Source organism: Pseudorasbora parva, chromosome 18 (assembly GCF_024679245.1).
Source record: "Pseudorasbora parva isolate DD20220531a chromosome 18, ASM2467924v1, whole genome shotgun sequence".
NCBI classification, from domain to species: Eukaryota; Metazoa; Chordata; class Actinopteri; order Cypriniformes; family Gobionidae; genus Pseudorasbora; species Pseudorasbora parva.
In genome coordinates this window covers 32,070,678-32,094,942 of record NC_090189.1, presented here as the reverse complement: position 1 = coordinate 32,094,942, position 24,265 = coordinate 32,070,678, and the positions used below count along the sequence as shown (strand labels likewise).

Below are 24,265 nucleotides of genomic sequence, written 5' to 3'. Positions count from 1 at the left end.
TGTAAACCACATGTATCATATTAGTTTGTTTTGTGACTTCTTCCTAATTTGTATCATTTATATGAGATTTTTTTCCCCCTTTCCTTTCTCCTCCAGTTTTGTTCCCAGCATGCGAATGTAATTTGTGAATCATTGGCTTCCGGAGGACGTGCTATTGTGCTCCCACTCTGGAACGAGATAAAGCGGTACAACGGACGACCCGCATACGTAGTGACATGTATAAATGAGTGGTAGCTCTATCTTTGAGACTCAAATTAATTTTCACTTCACTTTTAAATAAAAAAAAAAAAATATTCCATGTTAAGATGAGGTAGTGCTGAGCCGCTTGGCTGGCCGTAGCCACGCTGCTTTTTAGTAGATTGGATATCTGAAGATGGAAAGTGTTCATAAAAGTCTGCATGCCACTACATTCCTATTTTATTTGTGTGGTTATGGATTTGAGGCAAAATGCATCCCCTTTGTGAGAGTTTTGTTTGGAGAGGCATTGCATTTCTAGAAATCTTAGCAAACTAATCAAAACTTTTTTGGTATACAGCACTGTTTCACTGGTTTAATATTAAGAAAACCTGCAGTGAAAAACTGATGCAATGAACAATAAATATACACTGTCAATTTTTAACCCTTGCATGCATGGAGCATTTGCACTCCCTTTCTATAAAAAATATAATATAATATAATATAATATAATATAATATAATATAATATAATATAATATAATATAATATAATATAATATATAAAATAAAACTTTGAATGATAAATATTATGATATTTATATTATATTATATTATATTATATTATATTATATTATATTATATTATATTATATTATATTATATTATATTATATTATGCTGAGCTAGTACACAGTTTATTATTTTGGATTGTAGTGCGAATGGTCCCTGTATTTTGACGAAGGATGTACTATACACTTTTGAAATTGATATTGATTTTACTGAGCCTATCACCTCCGATTGATTGAGGAGATGACCTGAAAAAAAGAAGAAAAAAAAGAAAAGAAAAAAAACAGGATCGATTTGATTTGCCTCAGAGGCATTTGGGCTTTGACCAACCAATCAGATGTCATCCCAAGTTGAGGCTATTCATCAGGTGAAATGCTTGAAACATCTCCTCTAGAAGGTGTTCTCCTATTTTCCTGTTAAGAGAGTCTTGACTAGCATTTAATGAAATAAAAGGCTATGGGATGTCCTCCAGCACAGAGGATGATGCTTAATAGAGTTTTAGCTGACAAAGGCCATCATAGTAATAGATGGATGGAGGCGGGGATAATAATGGAGGCGGGGATAATAAGCATATTCATGGATCTGCGTATAATAAATGATGCAATGGTGTAGAGTTACATTCATGCTATTTTAAGGCATGAATATTTTTTTTTTTTCACAGGGAAAAAAAAAACATAACATTAAATAATGTGCCTTTACATGCACATGAACTTTAATAACATCCCAATTTTAACCCGTAGGGTTTAATATTGAGTTGGCACACCCTTTGCAGATGTAGCAGCTTCAACTCTTCTGTTCTGGCTTTAGACAAGTTTAGACGCGTGTTTATGGGAATTTTTGACCATTCTTCTGGAAGCTCATTTGTGAGGTCAGACACTGATGTTGGATGAGACTGAATCGCAGTGTCCGGTCTAATTTCTCCCAAAGGCCTAAAGGTGTGGTCAGGACTCTTTGTTGGCCAGTTAAGTTTCTCTTCCATGTCTTTAGAGACCTTGTTTTGTGCACTGGTGCATAGTCATGTTGGAACAAGGAGGGGCCATCTCCACAAAGTTGGGAGCATGTCTAAAATGATTGCTGGTATGCTGAAGCATTAAGAATTCCTTTCACTGGAAGTAAGGGGCCAAGCCCAATCCCTGAAAACACCCCCCCCCTCCACCAAACTTTACACTTGGCACAATACAGTCAGGCAAGTACCGTTCTCCTGGCAACTGCCAAATCCAGACTTGTCTATTATTGCCAAAAAGAGAAGCATAATTCGCCAATCCAGAGAACACGTCTACATTTCTCTAGAGTTCAGTGGAGGCGTGCTTTACACCACTGCATCCGATGCTTTGCATTACACTTGGTGATGTAAAGCGTGGATGCAGCTGCTCAACCATGGAAATCCTGTAGCAATTGACTCTGCAGAAAGTTGGCGACTTCTGCGCACTGTGCGCCTCAGCATGCGCTGACCCCGCTCTGTGATTTTACATGGCCTACCACTTCATGGCTAACTGCTGTTGTTCCCAATTGCTTCATTTGACCGTGGAATATTTAGTAGTACTAACTTAACATGAATTTAGCGATTTGGAGGGGCGTCCCGATACTTTTGGCAAAACAGTGTGTCATTTTGCTGATCAAAGATAAGTTACAATAAGGATACAATTATTTGCTTATTATTAACTTATTTTTGTATTATTATTTTTAAATATGTCTATATAGATTTTATAAATTCATTTAGTTTTAGTTATTTTAGTATTTCAACTTCAACCAAACAAAAATGAGAAATGTTGCCTTGCCACCTAGCTTAAATAAAATAAGTTTAGGTTTTTTTCAGTTCCTTTTATTTATTTTTATTTTGGTAGTTTTACTTTAATTTAACAATAATAACCCTGGTGTTAATGCCTTATAATATATTCATTCAAACATTTGCACATAATAGATCTTATATTTAGTAAATAATAAATAATACTTTTTTTAGTAAATAATAAATTGTAATTTTATAATATAAATAATAATGGCATTTTATATTATGTAATTCATAATAATATTACAGTACCTATTCATTATTATTATATATTTAAATGTCAGAAAAGGGACAAAAATGTGCAAAAAAATCTGATTGTACGTCAACTATACTCTTTTTTTCTTTCATTTAGCTAATTAAAACATGGCTCTTTGGAATACACTTTGGAATCTTTATTGGTCGCTTGCCAAATGCTGAGGTAAAAAAAAAAAAAAAATGCATAATGGACGCTAAACTATTTAAACCACCAAAGCGGAGGGAGGAACAATGTGTCATAATAACTGGACTAAACTGGACTTCCTCGATCACACAGCAGTTTCCTCCAAATGACATTTTAATGCCTCATTGTCTTCTGTCATTATTTTGCTCATGCTGGGACCCGTACATTAGATGTACATCCCAAAAGGCCAATCACAGTACCTTCATGCTGGTGTATTGAAGCTAATGCTGTGCTGGTTGAGCTGACCTGGCTGACTCTGTGATGGTCAGAAGAGGAGTGTGCAAGGGGCACGAGTGAAGTGCTGGTCCGGCAACACCCACGGCACTTTATCAATCAACAGTGGCATCTATTCCAGCTGGTGCCACCTGGCCCACTCTGTCAGTGACAGCGGTTATTTCAAGACACTGCCAAAAGCAGGGGCTGGATTTAGCTGCTGGCATGCACCAGGGTTCCGTCATGGGTCATTAGATTATTGGAGTGGAGAATGTTTTCAAAATTATTATGAGGGGTGCTGGTGAGGGGTGAGGAATTTTTGTGTCTTTTAGCATCCGACATTCTTACTTAATTATATCACTGTTCAAAGAAGCATATAAAGAGCTAAAGAAATCGGGCTTGCCGGGATGGCATATGATCAAAGACCTGATCTAAAAATGAACTGGAATATTTGGGTTCATGTCACTGCTCTTGTAGTTCTTGCACACCACTAATGTTTTGTCTGAATGTATTAAAAATATGTAGAAATTCGCTTCATATATACTGTGACTTGAATATGTAGCATAATGTCTAAATTAAAATACATTTAATATTTTTAAAGGGGAATAAGGTCGAATAGGATGATAAAACTGTTCTGACGTGATACAACATAAGTCAATAAAAATATCATATAATTTGACCTTTTTATGATACAGCAAGGTTAGTTCAGATTGCATAGTATTATGATTTGTGTCTCCCAAAATACGCTATTTATTTAATTATGAATAATATGATTTTTTTCTTCTTTTTTTTTGTTTTGTGTTATCAAGGACAATCTTTTTTGTAATTCACCCAAATAAAAATGTACATATATTAACCCCTCTAGTATGTAGGCATACACCAATCAGGCGTAACATTATGACCACCGACAGGTGAAGTGAATAACACTGATTATCTCTTCATCACAGCACTAGAATCAGGAAAAATGGGCAAGCATAAGGAGTTTGACAAGGGCCAAATTGTGAATGGCTAGATGACAGAGTCAGAGCATCTCTAAAACTGCAGCTCTTGTGGGGTGTTCACGGTCTGCAGTGGTCAGTATCTAAAAGTTTTCCAAGGAAGGAACAGTGGAGAACCGGCAAAAGGGTTATGTGTGGTCAAGGCTCATTGATGCACGTGGGGAGCAAAGGGTGGCCTGTTTGGTCGGATCAAACACACAAGCTACTGTAGCTCAAATTGCTCAAGAAGTTAATGATGGTTTTGATAGAAAGGAGTCAGAATACACAGTGCATTACAGTTTGTTGCGTATGGGGCTGCATAGCCGCAGTCCAGAGAGGGTGCCCATGCTGACCCCTGTCCACTGGCAAAAGCGCCATCAGTGGGCACGTGAGCATCACAACTGGACCACAGAGCAATGGAAGAAGGTGGTCTGGTCTGATGAATCACATTTTCATTTACATCACGTGGATGGTGCGTGTGCATCACTTACCTGTGGAATTTGCCAGCAAAAGGCAACACTATTGCTATTAGGAGGTGGTTATAATGTTATGCCTGATCGGTGTATAAATCTAACTTACGATGCATTAGTCAACAAAATATCTAAGTAAGTGTCATCTTGCAGTTCATTTAAACTAAGGTTGTTAAGCTAAACTTTTTAATAAAAATTATATGTATTTGAAATCAGTGCTATTCATCTAGGCATATATGTAATTGATGGTTTGTTTGTCTGTGTGTCTACAGTGATTGTTTCGTGCAAGCGTTACTCTAATCACTGACAAATTCCTGCCATTAGACATTTATTACAGTAATCAGCACAATGTAAATACTGTAATTTTGTGATTGCGATCTATAATTAAACATATTTATTCCATGTCTCCATCTCTCTTAAAGAAAGTTCAGTGAGCACGGGCAAGGTTAACAGCTTTTTGCGATTGCGATTACGCCGTTAACCCTGTCACCCGATAAGGTACTCCTGAGGGCCGTGCTCCCCATATGGCCCCGTAAATAACATCTTTTCCGCGAGGGTGGAATTATCAGGGTCCCAGTGGGCTCCAGGCAGACTGAATAAACAGCTGGTTGATAAGAAACCTCATTTAAACGACTGTCTTTCTCCTTTACAGTTGGGGTGCTTCCCATTTCGCTGAAGCTTTATTCCAGATCAAACGTGCCAGGGTGCTGGGAACACAAGAAACCCAAGGGAGTGTAATCGTTTTATCCCACCAATTTATTTTAAGGTGATAACTTTGGTTGTTGAAGAAGAAAAGGCTGAAAACTGATGTGCTTTGACAGATCAGCCCACGAAAAAAGGAAAGACCCCACAAGGCAATTTGTGTTTTTGCTTGTGAGGACCAACTACTGTTTGAAAAAAGGGTTTACCTTTTGGTTGTTTAAGCCTGTAACCGATTGTTCACACTCAAACACAAAAGACACACAAGTCCAGGTGAAAATTCATTTGTACACATTTCATTGCTAATTGGATTCAGTTAACCCTGGCGCTTTGGGCAGACTTACGCAGGCCATCAGAAATTGTTCAGTTAATAATCACTCAGTTTTGGACAAATATGGAGGTGAGATGGGGAGACTCACATGATTAATAAGACAGATGGAATGTTTAGCACCAATTAAATTCCATTCAGGTCACTGCACACGTAAGTCAAATGGACACGGTAGGCTGACCTGATGCAAATGAGGTGTGACTTGTTTGGCAGACGGAGGTAGACATCAGCTTGATCGTGTTCTGCCACCCAGACCAGACACATTAGCATGATATAGCATATATATATATAAACGTTATGGGGACAAAATATCCCCACAAAGATGGCAATATCGAATCACTTATCACTTAAATCATACAGAAGGAGGTTTTTTTTTTTTTTTTTTGAGAAAGCAAAAATGCAGAATGTTTCCTGTGATGGGTAGGTTTAGGGGTAAGGGCAGTGTAGGGGGATAGAAAATACGGTTTGTACAATATAAAAACCATTACGCCTATGGAAAGTCCCCATAAAACATAGAAATATTGTCCAATGGTGACAACCAGTCTGCGTCTGTTTTTCCTTCCCTGAGCCTACTAAGCTTTATAGTGTCAAGAGCTGGCTTTTAAATTATTTCATACAGTTGTCTGAGGTCAACTATTAACGTTTATGTGGTTTTTAGGTTCAAAAACATCAACTAATAAGTGATAGGCTATTTTCAACACTGGTTTTGAAGCTCTCTCCTGAACGCTTGGTTTTGGTGGGCATGTCGCACTGAAGACTTGGAAGTAAACGCCCACGGTTAGGATTGGAGAAGATTTGCATATTTAATGAGCTTCAGCTCCCCTGTCAGTTCAGTTCACATGAGGGAGATTGTTTTGAAAGCGGCAACGGAATGATTCTCTCGACCACAGGGCTCGTAAACGTCTTTATAAAGCAAACACAATGATTTATTTCTCATCCACCCGCGATTGATTAGAATATTATTTTTGTATTGCTTGGCCCACTCGATCGGTGGATATAAGGGCGAACCGTGCAAACACACACGTGCGCGCGCGCTCTTCAAATGTAATTACTGCTTTTAATGAATTATTCTGAGATCAAATTCATGCTAGATTTTTTGCTATAAATTATGGACATGGCATCTGAGAATTAATTCTTATATTTCTCAGTTATTTTGCTTTATTTTCAAGAATCAATCCGTTCTTACATATAGAGAGCATATTCAAAAACAGTGCTTTAAATCTCTTGACAAACTAAAAGACATAAATGACAGTATGTATTGGAAATAAAATATATAGATTGTAGTAAATGTCATCTTGCTCATGTTGCTCAAGATAAGGATTTATTAAGTCCACGTCATGCAAACAAGAAACTATGCTTCTAACCAAAGGCAGAGAGCTGTGGTTTCAACCACTCAACTCTGCCATGCTGTTTGCAAATGTTCGTTGAAATGATCGCTTCAGGAAACAACGACTCGATTAACTGATAACGACGGAACTTGCAATCATAGTTGGCTAACTATATTGTAAAGAGTTCGTAAGATAAGGAAGGAAGAGGACAAGGGGTCGGCTTGGACTGCTGACGTCTCTTTTATTCAATAACTTAAATCACAACGTGCACACTTCAGCGTGTGTCTTTTCTCATATGCTCAGTCTCAGTTTCACTTCCGGGTCACACAACTTCCGGGTTCCAGATAACTCAGTGTCTCAGGGGGGAACGTCAGCAGTCCGTCTCTCTCTTCCCTGCCTCCGATTCCGCCAGCGTTTTAAGCTCTCTCCACGCCCATTACTGGAACAAGAGACAGGTGTTATCAATCTGCGTCCAACCCACTCACTTACCGCTCGTCCCGCGGCTCTCTCTCTCCCGCTGCAGACCTCGCTGAACCACGCCCCCCTTGCCACATACCCCCACCGCCCGACTCAGGCCGGGGAGCCGTCCGGCCTGCAGCCCCCTCCCCCCATTTCTGGAGAGGAAGTCGGCCACAGCCATCTGAGCACCCGGCCTGTGGACCACCTTGAATTTAAAAGGCTGTAGAGCTAGATACCAACGGGTGATCCGCGCGTTGGTATCCTTCATGCGGTGGAGCCATTGGAGAGGAGCGTGGTCCGAACAAAGGGTGAACTCCCTCCCCAGGAGGTAGTAGCGGAGGGTGAGAACGGCCCACCTGATGGTGAGGCATTCCTTTTCTATGGTGCTGTACTTAGCCTCTCTCTTGGAGAGCTTGCGGCTAATGTACAGCACCGGCCGCTCTCCCCCCTCCACCTCCTGGGTCAGGACTGCGCCCAACCCTCTGTCCGACGCATCAGTCTGCAACACAAAAGGGAGAGAAAAGTCAGGGGAGTGTAAAAGCGGGCCGCCACACAGAGCAGCCTTAACTTGGGTGAAGGCCTGCTGGCACGGCTCCGTCCACTGGACCGTATCTGGTAGCCCCTTTCTAGTGAGGTCAGTCAGAGGGCTGGTGAGGTCCGAATAATTGGGAATAAACTGCCTATAATATCCCGCCAGCCCTAACAACTGCCTTACCTCCTTTTTGGTCTTGGGCCTCGGGCAGGTCGCAATCGCTGCGGTCTTATCAATTTGGGGACGCACCTGTCCATGGCCCAAGTGGAAGCCCAGATACCTTACTTCCACCCGCCCAATTGCACACTTCTTCGGGTTGGCCGTGAGCCCCGCTCCTCTCAGCGACCTCAGGACCGCCCAGACATGCTGCATATGCCGCTGCCAATTGTGACTGTAAATCACGATATCATCCAGATAAGCAGCAGCATTTGCGGCATGGGGATGCAAAATCCTGTCCATGAGCCGCTGAAAGGTGGCGGGAGCCCCGAACAACCCGAATGGAAGTGTGACAAATTGGTGCAATCCAAACGGCGTGGTGAAAGCTGTCTTTTCTTTGGACAATGGAGACAAGGGGATCTGCCAATAGCCCTTCGTTAAGTCCAATGTCGAATAAAATCGAGCCGTGCCCAGCCGAACAAGCAACTCGTCAACCCGCGGAATTGGATAGGCGTCGAATTTCGACACAGCATTCACCTTGCGATAGTCCACGCAGAATCCTCTATACTTCCTTCCCGGGTTTTCGGCACCCGTGTAAAGAGTTCGTAAGATAAGGAAGGAAGAGGACAAGGGGTCGGCTTGGACTGCTGACGTCTCTTTTATTCAATAACTTAAATCACAACGTGCACACTTCAGCGTGTGTCTTTTCTCATATGCTCAGTCTCAGTTTCACTTCCGGGTCACACAACTTTCGGGTTCCGGATAACTCAGTGTCTCAGGGGGTGCGTCAGCAGTCCGTCTCTCTCTTCCCTGCCTCCGATTCCGCCAGCGTTTTAAGCTCTCTCCACGCCCATTACTGGAACAAGAGACAGGTGTTATCAATCTGCGTCCAACCCACTCACTTACCGCTCGTCCCGCGGCTCTCTCTCTCCCGCTGCAGACCTCGCTGAACCACGCCCCCCTTGCCACATATATGCTTTTGGGAATTTCACCCCTAGAAATAATAATAATTAAGCATTTCTGATTTATAAACGTCTTTGTTTTATAAAGACGTTTACGAGCCCTTTGGTCGAGAGAATCATTCCAGTTGCCACTTTCAAAACAATCCCTCCCTCACAAGTCATTATTCACCTTTTTCTCAAGGTTTTTCAATAGAATTAATAAAGGTATCGAATATAATAGTGTAGTTCCAAAAGGAGCTCATTGTAACGCAGTGTGACAACATGCCTCAACTAAAGCAACTGGGATTTGAACCGCGGCTCAATAGCAGATTTGTCTGATATTGACACTGAGATGAACAATAAACGTAAGAAAATTACTTTTGCTATCTTTAGATAAATGTCCAGTGATTCAGTGTTCAGAAATTTTGACAAATTTTCTCTTTAAAATCTGCGTTAGGTTGTGCCCCCTAATCTCTAGCCCTTAGTATCCCCTATACTGTGTTTCATAGGATGGAATTTTGACTCATATTCCTTTAGAAGATCTCTCTGCAGTGTGTGAAGTCTTAAGTTGTTTGAAAATGTCAGTATATGATTTAATGGGATTTCAAATTTTCCTGCAGGCATTTGTCAATGCATCTGTCAACTGGACCTTAAATTGCAGTCTTAAAAAAAAAAAAAAGTTTAGTTGGTTTTTTGAAGTCTTTCACAATCTGAAGGTTGGTTATTACTGTCAGACAATCAAACACAGCTCATATCATGATATAAAACATTTGTGGTTTAAAACCATCATATAGCTTATAACTGCAACATATAGCTGACATATATAACATCTTTTGTTGTACTAGACACCATTTTAGCATCAAATAGAATTCCGATTTTGGTTTTCAAAAGCAGCGATTTTAGAACGATTTCATCAATTACTCCCTTGACTATATAGAAGACATTTCATCTCAGCCCTTTCAATCTCCTTTAGTTTTGATGGATGTTTGTCTTTGAATGTATATTTGAGCTATCTTTTAGAGCAGGCTCTGGATGTTGTTGTACTGTCAAGTCAATCTCGACTTCATTGTCATGGTTTCTTGTGCTTTCCTTTCTTTTAAATCCACGTCTTTGCTGTTGAACATCAATGCCAGGCTAATCTAAAAAGAGAATGACATGACAGGGTGAACATCTCCAGGTAAAATGAATGTGCAGTGAAAGTCACCTACTCTTGTCTTGTCGGAGGAAATGGAAAGAATAATAACTATAGTCTTACATGAATAAGAAGAATTCACCAAAACGGATTATTTTATTAATACACATGTTACAGTTTAGTGAAATCATGCATTGTATAGAATAATGGAAGTAGGGATATCTCGCATTCTTTCAGAAGGTGTCTGTATCGCTCTCATCATAACCTGAAGTTCATTAAAATGGTGTAAACAAACTCAAACTCAAAGTTCTTTGATTCACTCCTACACCCTCAGGCAAAGCCCCATAGTTCCCCAATATAGCAAATAATCATATTCAAATTAGACACCAGAGCTTTCTTGATGCTTTGATAACAAGCATGCAAAGAAATATAACAATGTTTATGATGTACTATTGACATCATGGAAATTAATTTGGCACAGATTTCTACAAGTTATGGCCTCACCACTTAGAAGTCAAACGCAGAAATGACATGTTTCTGCAGATATGATAGCGGTACCTGTGTTGCAAATAAAGAATATTTCAGTTGAGTACCATCTGTATATGATTAAACATTAAGGGCCCTATTTTAAAGATCTAAGCTTGTGGTCTAAAGCGTACGGCCAAGTTCACTTAGGGCTTGTCCGTAATCCACTTTTGCTAGTTTAACAATGGGAAAAATGGTCGGCGCATGGTATAAAAAGGTTGTACCTATAGTCTCTTAATGAGTCATGAGTGCGTTTGGCATCCCTGTGTGTGTAATAAACAGAGTGTATGTTCGTTGTGCACCCACCTATAGACGCATATTACTAACGCGTATTAATGGATTTATGGATAAAGACTTTCTTGTTTACTTTCCTCCAAAAAACAAAAACAAATGTATTTTGGTTCAAATCTTTCTCAAATTCATTCAAAAGTACTGCCTCATATATATATATATATATATATATATATATTATATATATATATATATATATATATATATATATATAGCAAAAAAAAATGTTGTTGTTGTTTTTGCAGGAGATTGAGTTGAAATATAGCAGTGGATACTTATTAAATAAAATGAATGTTGAACATTACACTACTTGTTCACATGGCTTGCATTCTATATTGTAAATATAATTCATCATTAAGGTTTTCAGAAGATTTTTAACTTGGTTTTCCTAATAAAACCAAGCAATTAACTCTTTCTCTGCCAGCATTTCGTCCAGTAACATTAGACAGTTTTGATGCTGTTTAATGTTGATGATCGCATTATTGTAAATATGCATAGGAACATCACTGTTGTGAAAATATCAAGTACATTTTATAAATCTGTAATATTTACTGTTATGAAGTAACTAATTAGATTTTATAATGTCTGTCCATTTCACATTTTGAATTACTTAGTTTAATGAATTTATATCACTCCCTACTATTATGTGAATGTTGCTTTTTTTAAAGTGTTACATAAATTGAATAAATTTCTCTGCATCAAATACTTTTACCACAAAAAAATACAATAAAGTTTAACAGTTAATGTCAACATTCACAATCAACCATTAAATCAGTAATCTTCACATCAACTGATTAGTAGTTTAGGTAGATTCAGTATAATTTACAATAACTGTAGAATTAACCTTGTATGGTTCAACTAAAGCCGGGTGCACACTGTGCGATTTTTGGCCACGATTTGGCCGTCTGGGACAAATTTAGCAAATCCTAAAAGATTCCTCTGATCCTAGGCTAAAATCTGACGTCTTTGGTCGTTAGTTTGACATGTTCACCGGCCGCCGATTAATGAGCGCTGCGATCAAATTTTAACTCAGACGAAATTCTGCACTCTAAAAAATGCTGGGTTAAAAACAACCCAAGCTGGGTTGAAAATGCACCGACCCAACAATTGAGATGTTTTAACCCAATGGTTGAGTTGTTTTAACCCAGTGGTTGAGTTGTTTTAACCCAGTGGTTGGGTTAAATGTTGCTTAAGACAACCCAATTGCTGGGTAAGAACAACTCAACCATTGGGTTAAAACAACCCAATTGTTGGGTCGGTGCATTTTCAACCCAACTTGGGTTGTTTTTAACCCAGCATTTTTTAGAGTGTGGCAGTGTCAGAAGATTTGGCACAGAATCCTGCAGTGTGACTTCTCCTACGACGACCGTCAAATATCTCCGTTTTTCAAGACAAACTATGACCAAAACGAGTGCTAGAGATTTCTTTGTAGCCAGCATTTCAGTCCCGCGTGTAATGCAGCTCACTGTCACTGAACGCGTCATTCATTGATGATATAAAACACTGGACGAGTTTTCTTGCGCGCGTCCGTTTTTAGCGCGCCTTCACTATCGTGCAGTCTGACATTAATGTCAACTGAGATCTTACAGTGTGACATGGCGATCATGTTCGTACAGTCTGACAAGGGACATTCGCAAAGGATTTTGAAAAATCGCACAGTGTGCAGGACCCATAAACCTCAGCAGCCAACAGTGGCATAACGAACACGAGCACATGCATAGTCCAGCTCAAACAGAATGAACACTTCTCCTTCATGCTCATTCACACATCGACTGGATCCTCTCGATGTGTTCAGCGGCATCACTGCTCAATTCTATTGAGAACCAAATACAAAATAGATTCATTATCAGTGCAGAACGAACATGCTTGCTAAAAATGACTAAACCTAACTCACAAACTTACATCCAACCATAAACAAAAGGCTTGGCTTGGCATGAATCTAAGCATAAACTTAAAACTTAAAACTTAAACCTTCACAAACAAACGGGTTCATATTCATTCACAATAACAGAAAAAGATACATGGCAAACATGAGAGCTTAAATACATAAAGACTGAGGACTAGACAAGACACACCTGTGAACAATGATCAACCAATAAACCAATGACACATCAGACAAGGGAGCACATGGCAGGATCACATGACAAACCAGGAAGTGCATGACAGAACATGACAGTGAACATGAAAACCTAAAAATATAAAACATGAACCCAACACCAAAACACCCTTTGACATTCTTTGGTAATTAGCTTTGATAAATTAATTGCTGTGAAATTTTCGGTGGATATAAAAAGGACTAGACGGCAGGCTAACAACACACACACAGGCAGCCAGCACTTAATCACGACCAGCTAACATTCAATTATTTTGAAGTTAACCAGACTGGGTGACTTTTTCTATAAGAACTACATTTAATGCCCTTTATTTTTAACTAACCACCAGTCTCAACTTTATAGAAGGCGATAATGCCGGCACTTCAGCTAACGTTGTTGTGATTAAAACTCACATTCAGTTAATTTTGAACCGTAACATCTATGCAATAATCAAACCATCAAATCAAACCATCAACATGAACACATAGCTGTTATCACAAATCTAAAATAGAAAAGTCAAAACTTACCGAGAATAAGCCAGCCATGTAAAAGCGACATCTCAAATCAACCGTCTCTGCCACCACTGAACAAACGGGATCTTTGAAAAAAAAAAAAAAAAAAAAAAACTTGCGGGCGGATTCAAACACACTTTGCTTTTCAGATTAAAATGTACTTACTATTTTTTAGGTGATTGTGCTGTGACTATAAAACATTCGTTTTTCTAAATATATGGTAAAATGTACTCTTTCTTCTCAGTTAATTTATTACAATAATAAATTGTGTAAATTTTACATGATATATAGTTGCAACTTAATCTTGTATCAAACAATGTATAAATTACATGAATTAATGTAATAGATTTTATAATACCACAAAGTCATCTTTTCAGTGTATAACAGCGAAAACACAAAACGCTGGAAATTTCCGTTAATGGCAGTCTAGTTAGTGACAGTTAGTGTTGTCTCATAAATTATGAACATTTTATAATTTTGTCTCCAAAGCTATCCCACGACCAATTAAAAATATGTACAATTTAGCAAAAACCACCTCGTAAAATATGGACAAATTGCGTGAGATCGGGTTGTTATCTCATGAATGATGGAAATGTCTGTCAATGCAGGGAAAAGAGTTCAATTCAAAGTGGTTGACACAATGAAATGTACTTATCACTGCGGATTGTGACTTTTGCACCTCTTTCAAATTGAAGCAATTGAATTTAAGGTTTAGATTTTAGTGATTTATTTATTTATTTAAATATATTTTTTTCTTTTTTAACTTTACAGTAGCTATCCAAAATCTCTGACAGGGGATGCTTAGGCTAGCAATTTAACAACTAAGTTTATCTGTCATATCTGTTATACCTTAGGGCAATATTCTCAGATTAGAAGGAAGAGCGTTTCTTGCCAGATTTAAAAAATATAACAACGCAAGCAACTGCAGGTGCGGAGGGCCGGTTCTATATTATTGTGAGGGAAATCTCTCATCCCTCCATGCTGTTGCCTCCACATTGAACTTAGATGCAAATGAGCATCTGTAGAACCTTAGATAGAGAACATCCTATCTAAATCCAATTTGGCAAATGCGTATTTATCAAACGAGGCGAGAAGCGCACCTCTGTTTGCCAAGCCGGCAGTGGATCCCACTTCATAGCATCCTAACCCTGCCTGCTTGTATGACATTTGGCGGGTAATCTATGCCATTATTGTTCCGCCAAAGCTGAGTTTTATTCAGCGCTGTGTGGCTCAACATGGTGTTTGCATAGTGCTTAGTGTTTTTTTTTTTTCTTCTTCTCTTTCTCCTCAACAGGTATTAAGTGCCTTGTACTGTCAGCATTAAACAAAGCAGGAAGATTACTCCAGGTTGCTCGTACATTTTATGCAAATATTAGGATGAAATGAATTAGGGTATGAAATCTATCATGAATTAACCCATAATACCTGAGATGGTACAACTTGTGGGTTTCATGTCTGTATTTGAACAGCAAGTTTCCCTGAAAGGAAAATTCAGAGGCCATTGACTTTGGGCCAGATGGGGCCAGCTAATTTTCTGCTTGATATCACCCACATTATTGCAAATGGCATCCTCCAAAACATACCGTTACTATTGCAAAGTGTGCTGATATTCAGAAACCTCAACAGATTTCCATGTAAATTTCTTCTGGATGTGTGAAGGGGAGTCGAGGACATTTTCATCAGACATACAGAGTGCATTCAGGACACTGCTATCATACAGCACATCATCTTGATCACTTTTTTATATTAGTTATCATGTTGCATAGCAATCACAATGCTATATAAAGAAAAAGGGTTACACTTTAATTTACAGTGTAATTGTTTAAGTATAATTATATATTTAAGTACTAAATAATATTAATTAACTACATGTACCTGCTAGGGTTAGGGTATGGTTGAGGATTAGTTGCATTTAATTATGCATAATTTACTGTTATTTTTATGGTAAGCACATGTAACATATGTAATCATCATCAAACTTTTATTCAGGACACACACGGTCCAAAACATGTAAAACCAATACAACAATAGCAGTACAAACACACACACAAAAAAACAAAACAAAAAACAAACCCACAATATCACACGTTTACATACAAGCTAAAACGCCAGTGGCTCCACATACTGGAGAAGAATCTGACTGAACTTAGTGTTGGGTTCGTTAGTGCTAAGATTATTCTATTTGCTGAGTCAGTCAGTCTACACATACTTCTGTACATGATATTGCGCAGCACTGCAGAGCAGGTGGGCACACCAGCACTGACAAACATCTGACTCGCACTGCTCCAACGTGGCACCTTAAGCAGCAGCCTCATCCCATCATTATATGCAACAGTAAGTTTCTGCATGCTGCTCTTCCTATACCGGCGCCATAAATGAGCAGTATACATAGGGGTACAAAATGCTCTAAAAAGGGTAGTTTTCACTGATCCTGAGCACATATGAAATTTTCGGATTAACATATTAGCTTGTGCATATATCATACGACATTGTCTAAAAATGTCCCTATCATCAGACAGGTCATCAGTTATGTAATGTCCTAAATATTTAGTCTCATCACACACCTTAAGAACAATACCAGACAGAGAGAAATCAGGAAATGTAAGTTTCATGTCCTCCCTACTCCTGACAATCATAATATTACTCTTTAATGCATTATAATTAATGTCAAAATCTGTGCCATATTGTGAGCAGATGCTCAATAACTCTTGAAGACCAGCACTATACGGACTAAAAATCACCAGATCATCCGCATACAACAAGTGGTTTATAATCATATTACCAACCATACAGCCTGTTCCACAGCTGTTTAGCAGCTTCGATAAATCATCCAAATAGACATTAAAAAGAAACGGAGACAAAATGCTTCCCTGTCTAACTCCATTACATACATTGAATGGAGCTGACACAAAACTACCCCATTTTACATACATTGACTGATGCGCATACCAAAAAGCCAGAATTCTGACCAGACATTTGGGAACCCCTCGGTTATATAATTTATAAAATAATTTTTCATGATTTACACGATCAAAAGCTTTCGAAGCATCAATAAAACACATAAAAATTGTGGAATTGTGCCTGTTATACAAATCCAAAATCTCTTTTAAAGCAAAAATACACATATCAGTGCCATGTTTCTGTTTAAATCCAAACTGGTTGTCAGAGGTCAGGAAAAACTGTTCCAATTTATTCAGTAATGTCCTCTCAATGACCTTGGACAAGATACTTGCCAGAGCAATTGGACGGTAATTATCGATACTATTTATTTTGCCCGCTTTGTCTTTAATAATAGGCATTAACATAACAGATAAAATTGAATCAGGCAAAATACCATGAACTAAAAACCCAGTGAAACATATCGCAAGCAGAGGACAAAGTTTTCTACTTGCAAATTTTAAATGTTCAGCAGATATCTTATCCATACCACATGCTTTATTATCTTTTAACATCCTAACTGCATCATATATTTCTTTTGTGGAGACAGTCACCTCTTCATTAGTGTCAATATCGCCCACTGCAAAGGAGTTACTTTTAACACAATTGAACAGCTCGTAATAATGTTTTTGCCACAACTGAGTTATTTGCTCTGAATCAGTTACACCATCAATATTTGTTGGCACTGATGTTTTACAATTATTCATTCTTTTGATTTCTTTCCAGAAGTCATTTGGATTATTATTTTGCAGTTTCCTTGCGAGAGAATCAGCTCTCATTGTGTTTTCGTTCCTCTTAATGAACCGCATGGCATATTTAAATCTTGCGTTAGCCTGTTTCTTACATTCAAAAAGGGGACCATATTTATGTTTACCTGACTCAGCCCAAGCTTTAAAAGCCCTTCTAGCCTCAATATAAAGCTCTTCCACATATTCATTCCAGCCTGGTTTAGCTTTAAAACTCTTGGTCTTGTACAAAGGCCTGCTTGAGGCAAGGAGTGACTCAACAATATTATCATATAGGGAACACAGCTCAATACCATGTTGCGGGTTCTTACAGTTAATATCACAGCATGCAGCTGAATCTATTGGTAACTTGATATTACTGAGCAGTGCGTCCGACTGAACACAGTATACATTAAGATCCTCCATAGTCACGTTAGACCAGTCTATTTTCCCTACACTCATAGCATTGTTCACAGATGATAGAGTAGGTAAATTACCCACATTTATCAATAATGAAAAAGGCACATGATCTGTAGTGGCAAATTCATAGTTAATTCTCATGGCCTCCAATGAATCATGTGCATCAGCTGTGCAGATGCAGTGATCTAACCATGAAGTTGTGTGCCATGCCTCACTGATGTAAGTGAAGCTATTTACAGGTAAAAGCACTTTACTGGAGAGAATCAAACCATTATCAGAGCAAAACTGTGATAAATGATTGCTAAATAAAGAGCTACTATCAGAAACATCTGCATTCATGTCACCCACAATAAAAAAACATGTGGAAGCATTATCCTGAATAAAGGACATAACACAAGCCAGCCTATTAAGATATTCATCTTCATTTTGAGAACACTCGTATGGTGTATAAACATTTAAAATGATGAACTTTTTTCCACCACAGCTGAACTCAATTCCTATAGCCCAGTCAACATCCAATCTGACCACTTTCACTAACTGATCAAACTTTTTGTGCCATAATACAGCAACACCACCAGCTATTCTGCCACGAACTATTTCGGTACTCAAGTCAGTGGTTGATTCACCTGCCCCATAGAAGTCTTTATGTAGGGAGTTCAGTCTTTCCAAATCTTGCTTAGGTAGAAAAGTCTCTTGAACACACAGTACATCATAGGTCTCCAACAGTTTATCCACCACAAAGCGACGTGATTTATCTGCTGTCGTATGCCCAACGCGCAATCCCCGAGCATTATATGACACAATATTAATATTCATTTATGTGAGTGTATCGCAGGTACCCACATGGCAGCTGTGCTCCTGTCGGGCTACAGATGTAATGTCAGACACAGCGCGCTGCTGCAGATCAGCCCTCTCTCCTAATCCGTGGGCCGCGCTGTTACTGTTAAGTTTAGGTCTGCGAGCCTCATAATAACGGCGGACATAAATCCCCGCCGGCCACAGTTGTGGGTCGTACATGTTTGCTACTTCATTACACTCAGCAGTGACATGAAACGAACTAAATCTGTTCCGTGTTGAGTCAATTTTCCGACATATAACCGATTTTCCCAATTTCTCCGTCAAGTAAGAGCATAGATTGCCAGCATCAAGACTAGGAGAAAATCTAGTAGCAAACACACTCACCAGCTTAGTTTTTACCACTGGAATATTGCTCTCTGTGCCGGTTCCAATTATCCCCATATTCCTCCGCTGCTCCCGTTTCAGTCGAGCCTGCAGAGCACCGTTATGTGGCTGCACGACTGCGTTTGAAGGCTTATTGGTCTTACGTACCCCTTTCCCCACAACAGTACTCCACGCCGGGGACTGTGGTAAAGGACTAGGAGCCTCTCCCTGTGACTGACAAGCCGACGGCTCCGAAACCGGCAAATCTCTCTCCCGAGACGCTGAGGCAACACCAGCCCCATGTGCCCGGCCAAGCGATCCATGGAGCTTCTCCATAGCAGTCACTCGGCGATCCATGACCGCTGTAACCGCCCCCAAGTTTTCATTCACGCTTGTCTGAGCTTCCAGGGCCTCTCTCAGACTAGAAACCTCCCGGCTCAGCTGTTCCACTCTGCTGAGTAACGCCGAGGCGTCCATGTTGCCAAATCCAACAGGTGGAAGTTCATCCAGATAGTGCGAAACAAACCTGGGAATATTTTCACCGCACTCATTAAGCACCCTAAGACAATCCTTGATGTTATTAATGTCCTTCTGAGGGCCTTTATGTTTGATGCAGCGTATGGTAGTTGTAGTCATTTCAAATAGCAATCGCTTAGACTCCTCAATCCACTCAGATGAGAAATTGTTTGAGGCTAACAAAACAATTTCATCTTGGGACAGTGTTCTCATTTTGACGGTGATAAAGTTCAAAAACTCATCCTCCACTATCACTTTCCCATCATCAGCTTTGTAAATAAAATTCTCGGATTTTGTTCTAGGGCACACAGCACCTCTCGAACGTACCGCCGCTCCCGACGCCATCACCATCCCATGTACACATGTACACAATAAGGACACTGTAAAATAAATTGCTACCGATCCATTAATTAATCATAAAATGGCCCTGATATGTCACTAGACATTAAGAAATCATACAAATTACAAATACATATATCACTGACAACAGTAGTCTGGCCAGGATATTATCCTTTAAAGGTTGTTGTTGCAGCCCTTAATTGATGTTGATGTTGACATGTTGTGTTTTGTCCTGAAGCTCCGCCCTCCACCTATCGGCCAATCATGAAGTCAGTAGTGTTTGGGCATTCGGGTTGCCAGCTCTGCTCTAGTTACCACAGCTGGATCCTGCAGCCTATCTGGCAACCTCGATTCAGGGGGGAAGGGGAGAGGGGCTAGTGATTGCAGTACCAGTTTTGGCCACAATATTACATATACATCCTTTATATACACATGTAATTGCTTAGACAAGGACACGTTAATGTAAAGTACACTGTCTATTATGTTCATGAAAGCCTCCTTGCAATCTTTTTATTATTTTGTTTTGCCTGTTCACAGTTTATGTCATCTCTTATGTCATCATATTTTCCTGCTCTACATGTGTGAAATTACCTAGATTTCTCTGTGACCCTGGAAACTTACACACAAGAAAGCCTTTGACAGAACAAGCAGTGGGCCCACAGCACACTGAGGCTTGTTGATGCGAGTCCATATTATTCAAATGCCACAGCCCACTGGGATTTTGCTCTTGGCCTTGTTTTAATTCAACCCCCTTTGAGTTGCAAAGACCCTTTGTCTTCATAACACTGCGTTTGATTGGGGTATGGCCTGTGGGGCATGTAAACCCCCCACTCGGGATGTTTGTTCCTCCCCGGTTTAGAGGTCTTCCAATCGGAGGCCTTTCTATAGCTCCAGCCACCATTCTGTGGCCCCAAACTGGTTGACTTTCAAACAACTCCAGAGTTTTAATGAAGGTCCTTAGTGGAGACAGCGCTAGCCTCTGTCTGAGTTTTATTACATGGCAGGACGACAGGGCCTCGGGTCTAACAGGGAAGGGCCGTTTGGACGAACAGGTGGGCTATTACTGCCTCGCGATCCTCCTGCGCTAGGCGGACGGCTACTAGGTCATCCAAGGCCAACATTTAGGGGGGGAAGAGTGAGTCTCTGTTTTTCTCTTTGGTTTTAATTATGCAAGATCGGGTATGGTAGTCACCATCTGGGCAATTATTAGACATGGGTCGTGAGCTATGATTGGTTAAGCACATTTGTGCTCGACACAGTATATAGTTAGAGGAGCAGCCAGGTGTGTCACAGCACTTAATTCAGAGGCATTTTTTTTTTATGGTATACAATATGCTACAGAAACAAAATGCAATAATGGAAAGTTCTCCACTTTTTGCCCTCTGGCTGCATTTTTATTTGTCTATAAGATGCTAAGCAAAGCTTGCAAATCAAATTTAGGTCCTTTTTACACCTAGTTTTAAGATCGAATCACAAGTAGACGAGGGTGTTTTACACCTGGTGTTTAAATCCATCTCTTCTGTCCACTTTCATTCACTTCTGTTCTGATTTCTTCGAGGGAAAAGTCCATGGGTGGGTAAATGTCAGTGATTTTCAGATCTTTAAATCTAATAGAAAAAAAATAAAAAAAACATGCACAATTTACATATAAATGCACCCGGAGACCACAGAGCAACATACAGAGAGCAGCAGCTTTTGTTTCTACTCTGACAGCCACAAAACCACGGCACACAATGTGCGTGTTAGAAAGCATGGATTTTTATATCAAGATAGGAATGGTGAGAGAATATTGTGCTTCATATTATTTCGTCTTCAATCCAAAAGTTTAAAGATGTCATGAATTGTTTTTTATTTTATTTTTTTATACTGTTGTCTGAGGTCAACTAATGACGTTTGTGTCGTTTTTACATTCAAAAACATCATAACAAAAAGTAATAGGCTATTTTCTACTCTGATTTTGAAGCTCTCTCCTGAACGCTGGGTTTTGGTGGGCTTGACACACTGGAGAGTTGGAAGTAAACGCCCACGGTTAGGATTGGATAAGGTTTGCATATTTAATGAGCTTCAGCTCCCCTGTCAGTTCAGTTCACATGAGGGAGATTGTTTTGAAAGTGACAACTAGAATGATTCTCTCAATCACAGGGCTCGTAAATGTCTTTATCAAACAAACACAATGTTTTATTTCTCATCAACCCGCGATTGATTGGACTATTATTTTTGTATTACATGCACGCCCGATCGGTTGGTAGAAAGGCAAACCGGGCACACACACACACACACACACACACACACACACACACACGTGCGCACGTGCCCTTCAAATGTCAAATTAAAGAGAGAGTGAACCGATCAAGAAAGGAATATTATTTCACTATTCAAGATTAATTTACCTGCTGACTGGCTTTGGTAACCCGTCTGGAAAACACATAGCTTGATTGTTTTTTTAATGTCCTGTTGGGCTTTGCAACGCTGGCCCATACATGTCCAGAGTCCAGAGTGCTAAAGTTGATATGTTCTGTTTGACACGTACACATAAGCAAAACGATTTATAACAATGCAATGTTATAAACGATTACGATTTATAACAATGCAACGAAGCAACTGAGTCAGCACATGGCAAGCAACTTTCTGCAGAATCAATAGGTACAGATCTCCAATCTTCATGTGGCCTTCAGATTAGCATACAAGTGTAAAGTTTGGTGGAGGGGGATTATGGTGTGAGGTGGTTTTTAGGGGTTGGGCTTGGCCCATTAGTTATAGTGAAATAAACTCTTAATGCTTCAGCATCCCAAGACATTTTTGACAATTTCATGCTCCCAACTTTGTGAGGACAGGTTAGAGACTTCCTGTTCCAACATGACTGCCCACCGGTGCACAAATCAAGGTCCATAAAGTCATGGATGAGCAAGTGTGGAGTGGAGAAACTTGACTGGCCTGCACAGAGTCCTGACCTCAACCTGATAGAATACCTTTGGGATGAATTAAAGCGGAGCTTCAAACTCCCATAAACACACTACAAAAACCTTGTGGAAAGCCTTCCCAGAAGAGCTGAAGCCATTATAGCTGCAAAGGGTCGGCCAACTCCATATTAAACCATTAAGAATGGAATGCCATTAAAGTTCATGTGCATGGAAAGGTAGGCATCCCAAAACGTTTGGCAATATATTGTTAAGGCAGTATAGGCTTTCTCTAATATATACACTCACATAAAGGATAATTAGGAACACCATACTAATACTGTGTTTGACCCCTTTTCGTCTTCAGAACTGCCTTAATTCTACGTGGCATTGATTCAACAAGGTGCTGAACATCCCCCACACCATTACACCACCACCACCAGCCTGCACAGTGGTAACAAAGCATGATGGATCCATGCTCTCATTCTGTTTACGCCAAATTCTGATTCTAGAGAGAGAGAGAGAGAGAGAGAGAGAGAGAGAGAGAGAGAGAGAGAGAGAGAGAGAGAGAGAGAGAGAGAGAGAGAGAGAGAGAAAGAGAGAGAGAAATCCTATGTTGTCTTAACGAAGGGCAGTTTTTGAGCAAATAGATCTTTATTAATTCATGTTCATCCATGCTCTCATTTTTCAACAATATGTTACAGACAGTATATTTCAATGAGCACGCAAAAAAAAAAAAAAAAAAAAAATTTAAACATAAAAAAAAAAAATCATGTGGGCATGTGAACAGTTTCTTGCACGCATGCTAAAGTAAGTTTTTTTTTTTTTTTTGGCAAAAACCCCTTTAGGGGCACTGTAATAAACTCAAAATTATCCTTTTTTTTCTTAGCTTCCATAGGCTTAGAAATGGCATGAGGGTAAAACATGATTGCAGAGTTTTTATTTTAGGGTGAACTATACTTGTATACCTAATGGTCTATTGAAAATTCTGAACAGGGGCATGATGATATTTTAAATGCTTTGGGGACAAAAGTTGAGAATGAGGTGTTATCACGAAGTAAGCTGCTATAATGGTTTTAATTTTGAAACTGTTATTTGTCTTCTTAATAATGCTATGCTCACTCTCTAGAGATGATAAAAGCCAACAATGTTTACAAATTAAATATGCGTCATTTCAGCTCATGACAATTAGTTTTTACCCCAGAGAATGTCAAAGTACACTTGATTAATGCAGCGATGTTAGGATAGGAATCTTAAAGAAATAAAGAGAAAACTGGCCTGAAGATGCTTCCTAAAACTGATGTTCATTCACACAGAAAAAAATAAAATAAAAAAATAAATAAATTTATATATATATATATATATATATATATATATATATATATATATATATATATATATATATATATATATATATATATATATATATATGGCTGTTAACCTACAGTGGGTAAGGATGGGACACGCACACTTCTAGCTCTGGGAGGAAACATCATTTCAAGCTTGAGTGGCCTCTGCACTTGTATCCTGCCAAATCGAAACAACGGCTGTATTCCAAATTTCCTGACCTTTCTGATTAATTCCCCTAACCACTGGCCTGTGCACACTGTCCTCTGGTCACTGTTTCTCGTAATATGAGCCAATCTACA

At 39.3% G+C, this 24,265-nt stretch overlaps 1 protein-coding gene across 2 annotated transcripts in view; it reads left to right on the top strand.

The window, feature by feature from the left end:
• Positions 1-24,265, top strand: part of sgcd (sarcoglycan, delta (dystrophin-associated glycoprotein)) — a 278,772-nt gene that overhangs the window by 34,997 nt on the left and 219,510 nt on the right. The window contains exon 1 of one of the 2 annotated variants that reach the window (XM_067423885.1): positions 20,732-20,854. The exons of the other annotated variant lie outside the window; for it this stretch is intronic. The gene's annotated coding sequence lies outside the window, so the exon portion shown is untranslated. Of the gene's footprint in view, positions 1-20,731; positions 20,855-24,265 lie in introns of those variants that run through there. 2 annotated transcript variants of the gene reach the window in all.